General features: G+C 41.4%; 1 protein-coding gene across 3 annotated transcripts in view; it reads right to left on the minus strand.

Moving 5' to 3' along the window:
- Window positions 1-15054, minus strand: part of LOC105286974 (CCR4-NOT transcription complex subunit 6-like) — a 601608-nt gene that overhangs the window by 39139 nt on the left and 547415 nt on the right. The window contains exon 1 of one of the 3 annotated variants that reach the window (XM_026970650.1): window positions 5294-5324. The exons of the other annotated variants lie outside the window; for them this stretch is intronic. The gene's annotated coding sequence lies outside the window, so the exon portion shown is untranslated. Of the gene's footprint in view, window positions 1-5293; window positions 5325-15054 lie in introns of those variants that run through there. 3 annotated transcript variants of the gene reach the window in all.

Below are 15054 nucleotides of genomic sequence, written 5' to 3' on the forward strand. Positions count from 1 at the left end.
CAGGAATAGAGTTCACGAACGCGCCGCTGAGTTGTGACGAGGGCAGCGAAAGTTGAACTGGAAAGCGCAGTAATTTCCACTGAAATTTTGCGGAATAATTCGCCCGCGTTGAATATAAATTCTGCAATACGCTTTCTAGAACGGATGAAATTCCCGCAAAAGACATTCAATTTTAATAGGACCAGTTTCGTATTTAAGGAACAAGATTTCTAAGGAACATTTCTTACGATCCGTGTATACTCGTGTACGTATAATTGGTTGTACCTTCACAGATATTTACTTTCTTTTCCTGCATATTGTACCTGTATGTAATATATTATACAATATAATTACTATAATAGAGGATAAATACAATGCACAACAATAAATTCGATCTCGAAGAACAAACGACCAGGTGGCTGGTGCAATATCTCATTCTTTTCCTGCGGTCCTTTATTTAAGTCCTCTCGTAGAGGGAATCGCATGCACGTCGCTTATGCGAAATCGTAACTCGCCCGGGGGAGCAAACGAGCGAGCGAGCGAGCTACGGGTGTAACTGGAGGCGAATGGTATTTGGCGTCATATTTCAGAATAATGTTCGGGCTCTACGAACGTGGAAAATGCCCCGCTGTATACTCGGCGCTGGCATACTAATGTAGGGGCACATCTCAAGGCCGAAAGGGCGTTGTGCAGAATTTAAAGGCCCAGTTTCACGTGACGTCAGCAGTCGTGACGAGAACGTAGACGAGATGGTGTAAATCATCGCGACGCTCCTGTCTCATTGTAGTACGCACAACGTTAGGAATGCCCAGCTTCACGAAGCTGCATCAATTCTGCTCGAATTCGGATCGAGTGCATCATGTTTATGTATTCCTGGCTATTGCGGAATGCACGGATTTTTCCAGACATCGCCAAACCTCGCTGCAGCTCGCCAGAGTTTGCTGGATCTCGCCAGAACTTGCTGGACTTCGCCAGAGCTTGCTGAACCTCGAATCTCGTATGTTTACATCAGACAAAGATGAAGTCCAGCTAAGTCTGATAAAGTTCTTCAATATTTGGCGAGTGAGATCCGGTAAGATTCGAAACCTCCAGCAAGATGCGAGATAATATCTAGGATTATATCTCATACAACGCTATAATATATAATTATCTCTAGCATTTGAAAATAATTTGAAAATAGTACTATATATTGTATGCATTATAAGAGATCGGATTTGTTATTTATAGTAAGAAAGACCGTCTAAATTGATTAATTTAATGTCACAAGCGTGTATACTATTGTCTGAGTGTTTTAACGAGCGCAAATAATGTGCAGATATAAAAAGCTACTGAGATACCTCGGAGTACGCTCGGCTGCGCGGCATTTTCCTCGTGAGGATACTCTCATATTTGTCTAGCCGCTTCCTCGTTCCCGTCTAACAAGCGAGTGACATTACGCCAGAGGGAGCGTAATTCGTATTTTCTTTTGAACAATTCGCAAACTTGTTACAACAATCCTGCTCGCTCTCACCGACCGGCCAACCGGTTGCGCACCGCTCTCCGCCCGCTCCTTGCGAGCGGCGGAAGCGGACGCGTAATTTGCATCATCCGGAGTAGTTTTGAAACTTTTAACGAGGGGGACAGAGTCGTTTGTAGTTAGCGGCGTTCGGGGCCCCAAAGTTTCGTGTACTTCCGCAATTGTTATACAATTTTCTTTCGGCTCCCAATGCTTCACTTAAAGCCATTCCTCGCTTCCCCCTCATTCCTCCACCTTCTCGAGACTAAGGATACTGTCATTATTTCCGCGTGCATAGGAGTGCTCCTCGAGAGCTCTCGACGCGAAATTCGCTGCTACCCGCGCCAGAAATACGTTCGCCGTCGACAAAAACCGACCGAAAGAATAAATTGCCCGTTCCCAAGCGAAAGGAGAATATTTAAAACGCGGGATATCAAAACTGTTTTCGTCAAGCGACGAAAATATCGGCGCTGTACAATAAATACCGATACTTGATGAAAAACATTCGCGCAAAAATAATCTCGCCAGTTTGCCTCCCTTTCGTGATTGTGCTCTCGCGGCTGAAAACGTTCGGAAATTTACTCGGCTCGGGTTTCACCGAGAGGACCGAGAGGATTCGACGGTTGTATTCCAGCTTCTTAAGATTGACCTCGGCTCTCTCCCACGCGGGGAGATCTGTATCAAATGTTCGCACCGCATAGAACGAGGCGACAAACGCGGTGAGAACACGTGCGGCGTAACAGAGATCAGCCGAGAGATCATAGCTAACTTCTGTATTCCCGGAGGCGAACATTACATATTTCTTTTCCTTCTACCTTTTCATCCTTCTGCTTTCACTTTTACACCGTGCCGGCTTTTATTTGCAAGCTCAAAGTCCTTGTTTTCTTCGCCAGATTTTGCAGCTTTTTTTGCCTGTGTCCGTATTCTTTCTTGTCGTTTTACAAAGCGTATTCAATTTTCCAAAAAGCACGTAGAATATAATTTTTTAAATCGTCTGAAAATTGGTACGTATAAAACAAATCAGAGTGAAAAGCTTGGTTTATCAATCAATTCAATTATTATTATAATTACAGATGATTATATATGATAAATTATTATGATAATAAGTGATGTTAAACGCAAAGTCTTTCTAAGACAGGATTGAAATTTGTTCAAAATTATTACTTTATTATGGTTAATCAATCTTCTGGAACACATGCGGTATGTGCCGTAGGCTTATCGCAAAGTGCTGATCGCGTAAAATGTTTTGCGATCAGCCGCAATGCACGCACATTGTGCGCCTCGTTCCTGACCAGACAGACGTGTCTTTTTTCCCGTGGCCCGTTTTGCGAGATAGAACGCGATGCATCTCGCAGGTCCAATCGACTAGTCCCGCACGTAATTACGATCAAAGTAAGTCGACAACCCGGTGCAACTTGTTGCGGAGGCGAGTATGCGGCCGCGATAAGGGTATGGAATTTCGCAAAGCAGCGATCGCTCTTCAAACCCGACGGCCATTACGATGATCGATCGATCCGCGTATCGCGCGACTCCTGCATAATAATTAGCAGCCGGTTTTATTAACGTCAAACTTAATTCGCTTATCATCCGTAAGTGAAAGAGCTACGCCTCGATGTTAATCACCCGCTTAAATAATTAAACTAAGGACTCGTACGGTTAATCATACATCTCAACGTGTTTTAAGTAGAACGCAAAATAAAAAGCAACAAAAAGTCGAGCTACATGTGTATATTACGCGAATTTTCTATTTTTATCATATCGATTTCTAACACTATCTTTGATCGGTTTAGGATCAATTGTTCCTCCTCGCGTAAATTCTTTTCATATCTTCGATGTAATTTGTAGACGTATGAGGATAATCTAAAGCTGTGTTCATGTAATTTGACTATTAATCATCATTGTAATACTAAGCATTGTTGTAACATCGTAATTGACAGATCTCTGACGATGTAGAAAAATGCAATCGGGAGATCGCGCGGCAAGCAACTCGTCCATCTGTCAACATGATCTCGCAAATCCCGTTTCATTAATCTTAGGCGCGCTTGTAAGGCCCCGCGAACGGTCCCGGTAACATAATTAAGCGCTTTAACTCTCTCGCGAGCAGACTCTACGAGGAGATGTCGGTGTGAAGAAGCAAACCGCGAATTAATGTTCGTTCGATTGATCGCCGATGATAACACATTATCTCGTTAAGCCGCGCGTTGGCGATCATTAGCGTTTCTCAGCTGAATAGCGTCGAGATATCGAGATATCAAGATAAAAGTATCAAAGACGCCTCATTTGAAACGACGGGATTAAAGAACGGCTGGCAACTCGCTTCGAAAGCGTGCAATTATTCCGTCAATTAGGATAAAACCGACCCGGAGTGTTCCCGAGTCAGCTCTAACGCGGAGGACATCATAAAACGCTTTTACCAAAGAAACGGGTAAAGCCTGAACGATAATTCTATCCCACGTGAAGTACGTGTCACTTGGTAATTTCATCCCGCCGATGCATATTTTAATGTGTATCCACTTGATTTCGTCCTCGCCCTTTTCATTAGTGATCAGTTCAAATAATTCCAATTTAGTCACGCAGGTGTCTGGCTTTTTGACACAAATTTATCGCTTATTGCTCTTGAACTATCGATGATGAGATGATCGGTAGACTTTTTGAAAGAATCTAAAATACTATACTACGTTAAATTACTATATCTACGTTAAACAATATTAATTAAGCGTTTAAAGATGCAACCTCATAAGATGGTGGTCGATATTGAAAGAATCGTCTTTATGAGCAAATCGAAATATAAATACACTTTTGCATGTGTATTGGAGATGTGATATAATAAATCCCGCAGCTTTGTTTAGGAGAGATTAACTAATTTGCTTGCGTCCAATCGACAGGCTTTGTGATCACTTAGGCTGATCTGGCTTTGCAGATGCATATTTCGTACAATACCTTGAGCATTTCTGATGTACTGTGGCATCGTACATCTAGGCATTGTATATCTAGAACAGCTGCAATCATTTAAATTTAATGGAATTTTAATTACATCTTTAATTCTAAAAATAATCGATAAGAAAATTTTGAGAATAATTAGCAATAATGACAATATTTCCATTTTACTAATACTGATAGTAATTGTTATTATCTATTGTTATTACTATAACCAGTGTTAATTTCTAATTAATTCTTTGACATAAAATACATTTTTCAAAGTTAAAGTCAACGATATAATATCAGTGATAACAGGATAGCGATAATTATTACCATGTCATGAACGGACACAAACCAGAAACGCTTCAGGCGCTAAGCTGTGAGCTGATGTATTCCAATGCAAGATTAATCGAAGTGAAACCGATGCAAATCCACATCCGTGGGTGGTACGCAGCGGATATTACGGGCGATTTCCTCCCAGGAAAAAAACGATTTTAATGGAGCGACTTGTTGAAACACCTTGCGCTCACACTAATGGCCGCGCAGTACATTGACATTATTCTTACATTAAGCCAGAGAGTCAATGAAACAATAAAATAAAATGGACGAAACTCTTAGTCAGATCCAGGTGGATTACGGAAATTTTTGGTACCTGAAATGAGTGCAGAATGAGGGACTCTTATCTATGATAAAGTGTATAATGGAAGCGTGTATGTATCGCAATCCTGCAAACGCCAATCCTATGTAGCCGCGATAAAAGATAATGAGTATTTAACGATTTCCTGCGTGGTACCATCTCCCTCGCTTTGCATATTAATTATAGCGCAGTGCGTATGTTGCTAATGCAATGCATAACAAAATTACGAATAAATAGTAATAAGATAGCGATGTATGTCTCACAAGGGTGTTTTCCATCCTGTCGTTGCGAAGAAATTAGCCCCGGCAGTCGAGAAGTTTCTTACCTGCAAATAAAAATAAAGACGCCTCGTTAATTAAGAATAAAGGCAAAATGTATCGATTAATTGCGCGCTCTACTTATTGAAACGGCATTTTTCTGGCGTAATACTCGACACCTCGATATTTTGTTATTTTATTTCCTACCTTCCCGATTAGTGCAATTTTTTGCAAGAGCCACGATAATTCTCTCTTCAATGATCTTCCTTTTGAGCTTTTAATCGATTGAAATTTTAACTGACTTTCAATACTGTTAAGATTAAGATTTTGAGACGGTCCATGTCACTATGTCACAGAACAATATCTTTTGCTTTGTTCGCAGAACTTCATGACAATCTGGGAACGATTTTTTTCAAATTCGCAGCAAAATTTCCCGAAAACGTTCACGGTCACTAATGGTATCGTTGGCCGATTAAAAGCAGCTTTCTTATCACGGGCGAACACGCAGTTATTAGATTACAAAGTTCCGGCGTGACTGCTGGCTCGAAATCGTTCGTGCGGCGACGATTTTCCACGGAATTTAAGCCGCGCTAGATAAAGTCTCGGCTGGAACAAAGTACGACACGGAGGTTGCCCTCGAGCCCTCGGGCTGGCAGCGAGATAAGGGCTCAACGTACGACACAGTACGTTTCTCTTCAGCCGCGAAATGCACACGCCGGCGAACAAAAACGTTTACGAGGGAAATCACGGAAATGTAGTTTGGCAGGAAAAGACTATCTGAGAAAAACGACGAAAAAAGAGAGAATAAGAATAAAAGCACGTAGATATAATACACTCATGTCACTTTATTTTATCACAATATGAATGGAGAAAATGAAAGTCACTCAAACAAGTCACGTGTGAACAATTTAAATGACAGAAATAAACTACCAGAGAGTTCTTCGCGTTCATGTGACTCCACGATAGAAAATGATTCTACGAAAGACTATGTTGATGAATGAACAAAAAAATATATTAATAACGCTATGTTTCTTATTATATATATAATTAATAACGTTGTTGGCAAATTATTTCCTGAGAAGATTAGACCAGATGTAAGCTGACGGACGAGTGTGCAATTACTTAAAGAGAGACCTATTAATTTAATATCAGGCACAAAAAGCGGTCTAGAATAACAAAAGAATTCTAAGGGTATAAAAATCCGTGCAGGGATAATGAGATCACGAGGTTCTCTGTACCTGGCGTTATTCTCCGCGTAAAATGACGAGAAAAAGATTCGACGTTTTCCCGCATCTGCGGTGCAAGGAAGTTTGACAGGCTACGCCGGGAGGAAGCTAAGAAGATCGCCATTTATTTCGGTCGACAATGGGAGGAGGGCAAGCTCGAGGATCAAAGTATCGACCGGGCGATGTCGGCATTTGCACGGGAAACCAGAATCTCGAAGCGGACGACTTCGTCTTTTCCTCGCGAATCGACGAGAGCGATTTTCCGGGCATTAATGGCACGCCGCCAGGTCACAGCCCACGGATAATCGATATCGCCTATCATGTCGTGTTCTTGGTCGCGTTGTGAAGAAGAGAGAAAAAAGGAATCAAAGTGGAGAAACAGTCGACGGTGCGTCCGGGAGTAACAAGGGCTCTCCTGGGGAAAAATAAAGAGAGGGGAACAGAAAAAAAGCGAGAGACCAGAGCGGCATTCGGACCACGATTTTTCCAATGCCGGCAATGGGAAAAAGAAGGAGGCAGAGAGACTGTCTCTTGCTGCTGCTCGCAAGTACCGTGTCCAATAATTCACGTGACAGCAGAACCGGAGCTTTGTCGTTTTGCGCGCGCACGCGGATTTACGGCCGTCAGCTCCAGTTTTGTAAGGTAAAGTCGGCCCCGAAAAGTCGAACGTCGCAAACGCAACGCAAAGCACAGTAATCGCGCGTGGTGATGCCTCCTTGCGGTTTCGCGAGGAGAACGAAATCGCAGCCGGTTGCAAGTAGCGTAAGACTGAGATTTTTCTCAGTAAATTGACGAGACGGGGGACTACCATAAAGCTTTGTTACCCATGCGCGGATACATGCTGAATCGCGTCGCGCGAAACGCGCATTAAAGTTAGGCAGCACTGCCATTATTCCAGCGGACAACCGCGGGAAAACGACCGGTCGCTATCAGATAACGCTGTGCTCTTTTGCCGTACCAGCAACTAACTCGGTGAACTTTAGTGGGCCGGTACATCTCATTGTTCTAATCTCGGACATCTGACCGCATCTACGTCTCAGCTTCCCGTCTCTGGTTTATACGCCATTACGTTAAGGACGTCGTTCCGACGGCGATCTACAGCTCGCTTAATATCTTATTACTGTGGATGAAGAGCTTCAATCCCTGAGAATAATTCCCCTACCTCGTGCACGCGCCCGTGTGTGTGTATACGTATGGGCACACAAGCACTTAAGATGGGCATTATAGCGTAAATTGCGCGGCTTTCTGCGGAACGGTGGATATCCGACGGGGAGATAATTTCCGTTCGTTTATCACGGCGCGAGCCTCATCTTTATTTCACGAGAGAGTTACGAGATACTTATTTTAATTTATTTATTCCACCTTCATGCGACATCTGATTTGTTTCGAGTTACTTTAAAATCAAGCAAGCGTGTGAATGCGTCACGATGCAGCCGCGAAAATACGCTACGCTCTCTACTCGATGCACTTGGGAAATAATATTCGAATAATGAATGGCGGACTCGTGATTTGAAATGTAAGCTACCGGTGACTTTTAACTAAATGAGACATGCAGGAAAGAAATTTACGACGAGTGCACGTGGCATTGCATTAATATCTCTCGGCGACAAAACGGAGTAACGAGCGTGGCGTGCGCGCGTGCAAACAGTTCTTCCCAACTTTTAATTAATACTTCCGACCATCGTCATCGTCGTCGTCTGGACGCCAAGCGAACTTCCAGCGAACAAAATTCATCCTTCAAAAGGATGGCAGGAATATACTCAGCAATACAGAGGAAGGAAGAGAGAGAGGAAGAGAACAAGCTGCAGTAGTCGTTAGTTTAATATAATTTCCAGAAGCAGTAGCAGCGGAGCAAGGATGGCTCGTTTCGTACGGGCGAAGGGAAGCTTTGAAAACAGATCAAAGTAACCGCGTTACGGGCCCCCGCGTTGCTATTTACTTCGAGAGCGAGACCGGAGATCAATTACAGAAACGTTTCCAATGGGGTTTCCCGATTAAATCCGCCACGGTTACGGACACCATGCGCGCTCTCCGCGTTGCCCCATTCTGAATTACGCTCTTGCACATCCGCAAAACGACGAGCGCGATTCTCTCCCTCTCTTTCTCTCTCTCTCTCTCTCTCTCTCTCTCTCTCTCTCTTCTCGTCCCGATCATTTCACACCGGATAATAAATTGAATACGTACCGCGCGGGTCGAGCGAAGATAAACGTGGATTAATGTCGGATTCGTTACTCGCCGCTGAATGCGTTCGGGATTTTTCATGCAGCCACAGACAATCAACTGTCGAAATGATCGTACGTCTGACGTGTAAGATGTGACATGAACTGTATCAAAAATACCAGGAAATGAATAAAATCCTTTTCTTTTTTGCGACGTTACTTCGGAGATTTCAGCAGAGTAATTATACATCTAATTAGATTTCTTATATATCCTATGCGGTATAATATTAAATCTTTCTCAAAGTAAAAATAAGGCCTGACAAAAATAACAAGAAAATTTTTGTTGCCTATTTTAATCCTGAAAAAATATTTTGTCGTAATTTATTCCTCTTTGTAGAAATTTTGTACAAAGACTACGTTACTCTAAAAATAAACGCTTCATTTATCATCCTCTCCTTTCTCTTTCCACGTCATAGATTTATTTTGATATCTATCATATTTAATTATACTGCTCTGATAATTTCTAATGCGCGCATGTGTGGAAACAGTTATATCCGTTCGCAGCATAAAACAGTCTGTAGCTGCCATGAATTAATGAACGACCGGATGTCAATATGTGTACATCGGGCCGCGCCAAATTTCATTAGATCGCGTCACTTTGGACAATCAGCGGTAGTTGCAAATATCGCGACACTGACGCGAACACCAATGCACGTTGATATATTATTCGATAACTCTCTCGCGCCCGCGATTTAACAAGGCCGAGCCGCGCGAAGCGCGATTGATACGGTTGGCGATCGCCACGTTAAATACGACTAAATTACAACGAGCAATTCCGCTGGCCGGTGATCAGCTGACGATACCCGCACTCGTGCGGATTGCACTAACACAATTCATCTGATCAATTTTAAACACTATGATGCGACTGTTGCACGGCAACTATTTCGTTCTTCGCTCTGCACATCACACGACATACATACGAGCAAATTTTTCAACGATGCTGTTTTCTATCAGTTGGACCAGCGCACGGTTAAGTATTCACGAACGCGTCTCCATAAAATGTACCAGCGGTAAAATTTTGATGATCGCGTGTTTGGAAAACATGTCCAATTTTTGCAAAACGATCCCAGTGAGGAGACATTTCAACTACGGACTGAAATATTTTCATGCTGCATGATCAGAAATGGCCAGTAAATTCTTGCTCCCGGATTGGTTTTAAATGAGTTTTACGTCAAAGAAGAAGTTTCAAGATAGAGTTATCAAGAAAAAATGAATGCCAAGGATTAAAAATTTTTAACAAGCTGGTTTTTTGTCAAGGAACGCCGACTACGAAAAAACTTCGAAAGTCTTTCGTTAAAAGTATGTTTGGCGATAATAGTACGTCTTGTACAAGGAGCAAGACACACGAGCAGCGAAATAAGACTCAAGGATGATTGCGTGAAGCACAAAGTAGGTACAAGGTAAGTTGGAGTTCCAACGAATCACGCGTCGTAACTCTTTAAGAGTTATGAGGCCGCTAATTTTTACGCTCGCCGCGGGAGCGAATTTTTGCCGAGCGAAACGAGGTGATGACGAGAGACGAGAGCGCGTTCTGCACGAAAGATATCCTTCGGTCGCTCCAGAAAACATATTATGCATCATTGCGTGCACTTCAATGACGCTAACGTTCTTATTGCTTCGAAGGTTGGCATGGTTAAATGAAGGACATGAATATGAACTAATTTTTTTTAAAGATTACTAAAAGCATTTGTAAAAAAAGAAAAAACTAAAGGTTCATGTATATTAATATAAATTGATAAATAAAGAAACTTTTCTTATAATATTGAATTAAATTACACATTTTTGTAAAAACATTTGCTGATACTTTTTTCCAGAAATTAAATTCCTTTTTTAAAGATGTAAAATTACTTTTGCTCTTTTTTTCTCGCGAGGAGTAGTACGATATTTCGAGTAAATCTTCGTAAAATCCGTTAAATAACGTTCGACGTGACATAGACAAAGTATCGTCAGTACAAAAGCCGGTTGCTGTTACGCGGTAGTTAGGAACAACAATCGTAGAACACGCAGTCTGTGTTTAACCGACGACTGCTGTGCTACGAGAATGATACGGGAGCACAGCTGTTAACTGCCAGAGACACGTTCTAACGATCCCGGCAATCAAGTCGAGAGGGAAAAAAGCTAGCGACCGTCCACCAAACAGCTCTCGTGTTCCCTCCTCGCTTCCGGTTGTTTGCGATCAACGACACGGGCTTTTCGCGTTTAGAAGACGGACAGCCAACGAAAAGGACTCAACCGAAGCAGCAATTATCCGTATGGGTGAAGAGACCAGAATAACAATTTATTTGGCCACGTTTAAATTTCAAACTATATCACGTTATATCCGGTTATTATAATTTTTTTAAACGCAGCTAAAGAAATACGTATTAAATATTTGAAGAAATAACTTCGTAAGAATGCACTTTACATCATGAGAAAATTTTTAAAAACGTAAAAAGCAGAAGCAGGAGCACTTTTTCCTTGAAAATACACGAGTTCGGGATTGGACTCGGAATTCAGGCCCTCGGGCGAGAGATATGAGGCGAGGTTAACGTTTATGAACACGTCCAAGTTTAAATTAAACTGACTTTTATATTAATTAAAAACAGCTGCGGGAGGGAATCCGCGTAAGTTCCGCATCGCGGAGATGCAAAGTGCGAGGCGCTCTCGATAAAGTGCATTTGAAATCGGAAACTGGGACGGCAACCGCATCCATCGGGGCGCATTCCGCACCGTCGCGGCGCGGAAGTACGTAAACAGACAAACAAGAAGCTTATACGTAAATAGGGTAAACAGGTTTACTTTCAAACAAGCGTCTCTGAGCGCACTACTGTAGGGAACGCGAATTTTTGTTCACCTTTCTTCCTCCCACGCATTTCGTGTGGCTTACCGCGCGCATAATTAATCCTTCGAGGGTCGAACGGGGTGCATTTTGCTACTTGACGTGACTTTCCCCTCTCGTGCCGGATGAAACCAGAGATAAATAAAACGTCGGAAGGATTTCAGTAAATTCTCGACTGTCGAGAATTTTAAAAAGACGGAATTTTTTTCTCACGGCTCGAGAACGGAAGATAATATTACGCATATAGTTGTCATATTACGTTAATGAGATTAATAAAATCTGATTATCTCGTAATAATGATACCATTCGCTTCTGGCAACCCCATTCGATTGCATGCTATCGCGAGACATTGATTTTAACAATTGCAACGGCGCAATCGCTACCGAACGCAATCCCCAAAGGCGGAGTTTTATCAGATACATTAAAGAATAAAGCTTGTGCGGTGGCGTTTGTTTAACGCATTGCATACTGCTTTTGCTAAGTAACTGCAACAACAGAATAATTCACGCGATTGTGTTGGTGTTCGCGTGATGCACTTGTTCGATGTCCGATAATAAAGCCGAAACGTACTTACTATCGTCCCTAATAACAGCGGTATTTGCATCGTAATATCTGACCACACACGAACATACGCATATACATACGCGTATACGTTTTGACGGTGTTTAACATTGAATTCGAGATATTCCGTAAATTAGGCGGAAACTAACTAATAGCTGTGTAATCGGTTGCCGTTGTTATCAATTATGCCGTCGGTACGTAGCGTGGTGTAATTTCGAGCGGAATTCGATCAAATCGTAATGAAGTTCCTCTAATAATGGCCACACATGTATAAGAGGGACGTACGCGCGCATCGCGAGCAGTCCTCGCCAATTCCTCCGCAGTATCTATCTCCCGGATCCCAAATAATAGTTGCGGCATGAATTATTTGACATCGGGAGCAACAGGGGAAGAAATTCCACTGATGCGGACCAATATCACCGCAAATCCATTTCCGTTCCGCTCTAAATGCACCGGCCAGAAACGAAATCCGCATTAATCCTTGATCCCTGTGATCGTATTAATTCAGATTAACAAGCTTAAAAACTGCATCTCGTATCTGTTATTGTAAGATATATAGGGATTTTTCATAATTATCAGGCGGATTCAACAGCTTTATTTAAATTAAAGATAAATGTGATTATGAACAAATATGGAAGGCTATTATTGAAGATCATTCGAGAGAATCCTTTTAATTCTATGAAACTGTACTTCAAGAAAGTTTTAAGATATCCAATAAATCATTGATAACTATAACTCATCACATATTTCAGCAATTATAAATAAAACATTCTTGGAAATTCAGTAAAAAATAAGATACTATTGCCAACTTGTAAGATTTAAATCAAAATAATTTATCTTTCTATTTTATACTCTGATCATTCCGTGTAACTATTAAGATATTATTTTCAAGAGAAAGCACTTAAGATTCAATGTGCCAAAAAATCGGCACACATATTGACCATACAAAACGCGAATCAAGCGATCACTTAGAGAGAATTTCGATGATACGTGACGCATCTTCGTCGCAGCCGAGAAGTGTCCGGATGCTGCGCTCCCGATCTGTGCATAGAGATGTACTCCGACGAGCGTGCAACGCAGGAAACATGGTCGTGGCTTGAGTCGGCGGCCACGTTGAAATCATAAATTGTCGGTCGGCTCGAAGCGCGCAACCTTGCGACGATCTCTCCACGTGCGGTCCGCGCGGTGCTGCTTCTGGACCCGCCATTAATAATTAGAGACACCCGTGCGCGCGCGGTCCAGTCCCTTCGGACATGCGGGCTATTTATTGCCGTCTAATGATTATTTATTAATCTCGCTGCGCGTCGTCGACGGATGTTGCCGCGCCACGTTCATCGCCCGCGCACCTCCACCGCACTCGCGAGAATATCAAGTACACATCGCCATACATCATGATGATAGTGTATGATGTGAAAAGCTAAAATTTCGAGAACAGGACAGATAATAAAAATTTAGAGAATAGCCTTGTAAAAATTTGTGTTAAATAATGTTAAAGTCATCACATATTTGATGTAACGCATGTACGTGTAAAAGAAATTTTAAATGATAATGTAGCATGTCATAAAATAAACATATTGCAAAGTATCTAAATAATAATAACACATTGATCATTCCTATCTGAATTAAAAATCATATTTTAATTAGTTTAATTGAATTTTTTATTTGTACAAGATTTCCGAGTTAAAATTTTGTTGAATAGAATACAAGTAAGAAATGCTTTTTAATTTTGCAGTGAACTCGGGCAGCTTGAGGAGAGGAGCACGTTTGTTAATGCACGTCATCAAATTAATTAGCACTTCAAAGCTGAAATATTCGCTGTCATTGCGCATTTAGTTTTCCATTGCTACAGTTGTAATCATTTATAATTGTAATTTAGGATATGCGCGGCAGAAGCTTTATATATTGAAATTATTAAGATGATGCATTTGCTGTTTACGCTACAAATGTATAAAAGTATTGCATCACTGCTGACATAACGTACGAGTCGTCAATGCAAAACTACCTGGCGAGCATCTCATTAAAGAGAGAACTTCACCGGAATAGCTGTACAGAATTTCCATTTATAACGAGCAGTAATTTTTCGGAGTATGTAATAATATGTAATATGTAAAACTTGCCGAGAGCACCGCCAGGAGAACATTTCATGTTTCAGGAAAAAGGGAATGGAAATGAAATAATAAATATATTCAATGAGAGTTTCTCTCTCTCTATGTTTCAAGCAAACTCGAGTAATTGATTATGTTAGAATTTATGTTAAAATTTCCAGAAAAATTCTTGCGGAAGAAAGATAATTTGATAATCATGCTCTCTCTAAAAGTACTGCGAACCCGTTTCCTACTCAGCTATTTTTTTATGGCAAATCCTTTGGCTAATTTATCGTTGGAAATTAGCATTATCAGATCTGAAGGAAAAAAAACTTAAACAATTTTAATGCATTCACTAAAGCATATTGGACGCAGAGATGCATTAATTCGAGGGCACATCATGATACATGCTTTGTGCTCAAGTTCTCAGAGTAGCGAGGGTTAATTGTTGTTATTCTTGGTCCATGGGGCGTATTATCCTGTGCGTGTGTGCGAGTCTCATTACGCAACCAAATGACACGTCATACTCCCGAATTATACACGCGGTGTTGGTGAATACAAATTTATGACCGGACATGTTATGACAATCGTAAACCTCGGAGTCCACTATTGTCGTTGCATCTTCCATACGTACACATGCGCACGCAAATTCTCTGTATTTCAAATTAATTTAATTTTATTCGATGTAATCTCTCTTCAAGATATTTACAATTAAATTTAACATGTCGGGTATCTTTCTTTATGATACACATGACACAATGCTAGATTTTTATTATTAACGTAATGGTAGATATTTGTTAGTGCTGCATAAAGCGGCACCATGAAAGCCAGCCAAAATATTAAAGCAAAGTTCTCTTTC

This window comes from Ooceraea biroi, chromosome 6 (genome assembly GCF_003672135.1).
Source record: "Ooceraea biroi isolate clonal line C1 chromosome 6, Obir_v5.4, whole genome shotgun sequence".
Taxonomy (NCBI): domain Eukaryota; kingdom Metazoa; phylum Arthropoda; class Insecta; order Hymenoptera; family Formicidae; genus Ooceraea; species Ooceraea biroi.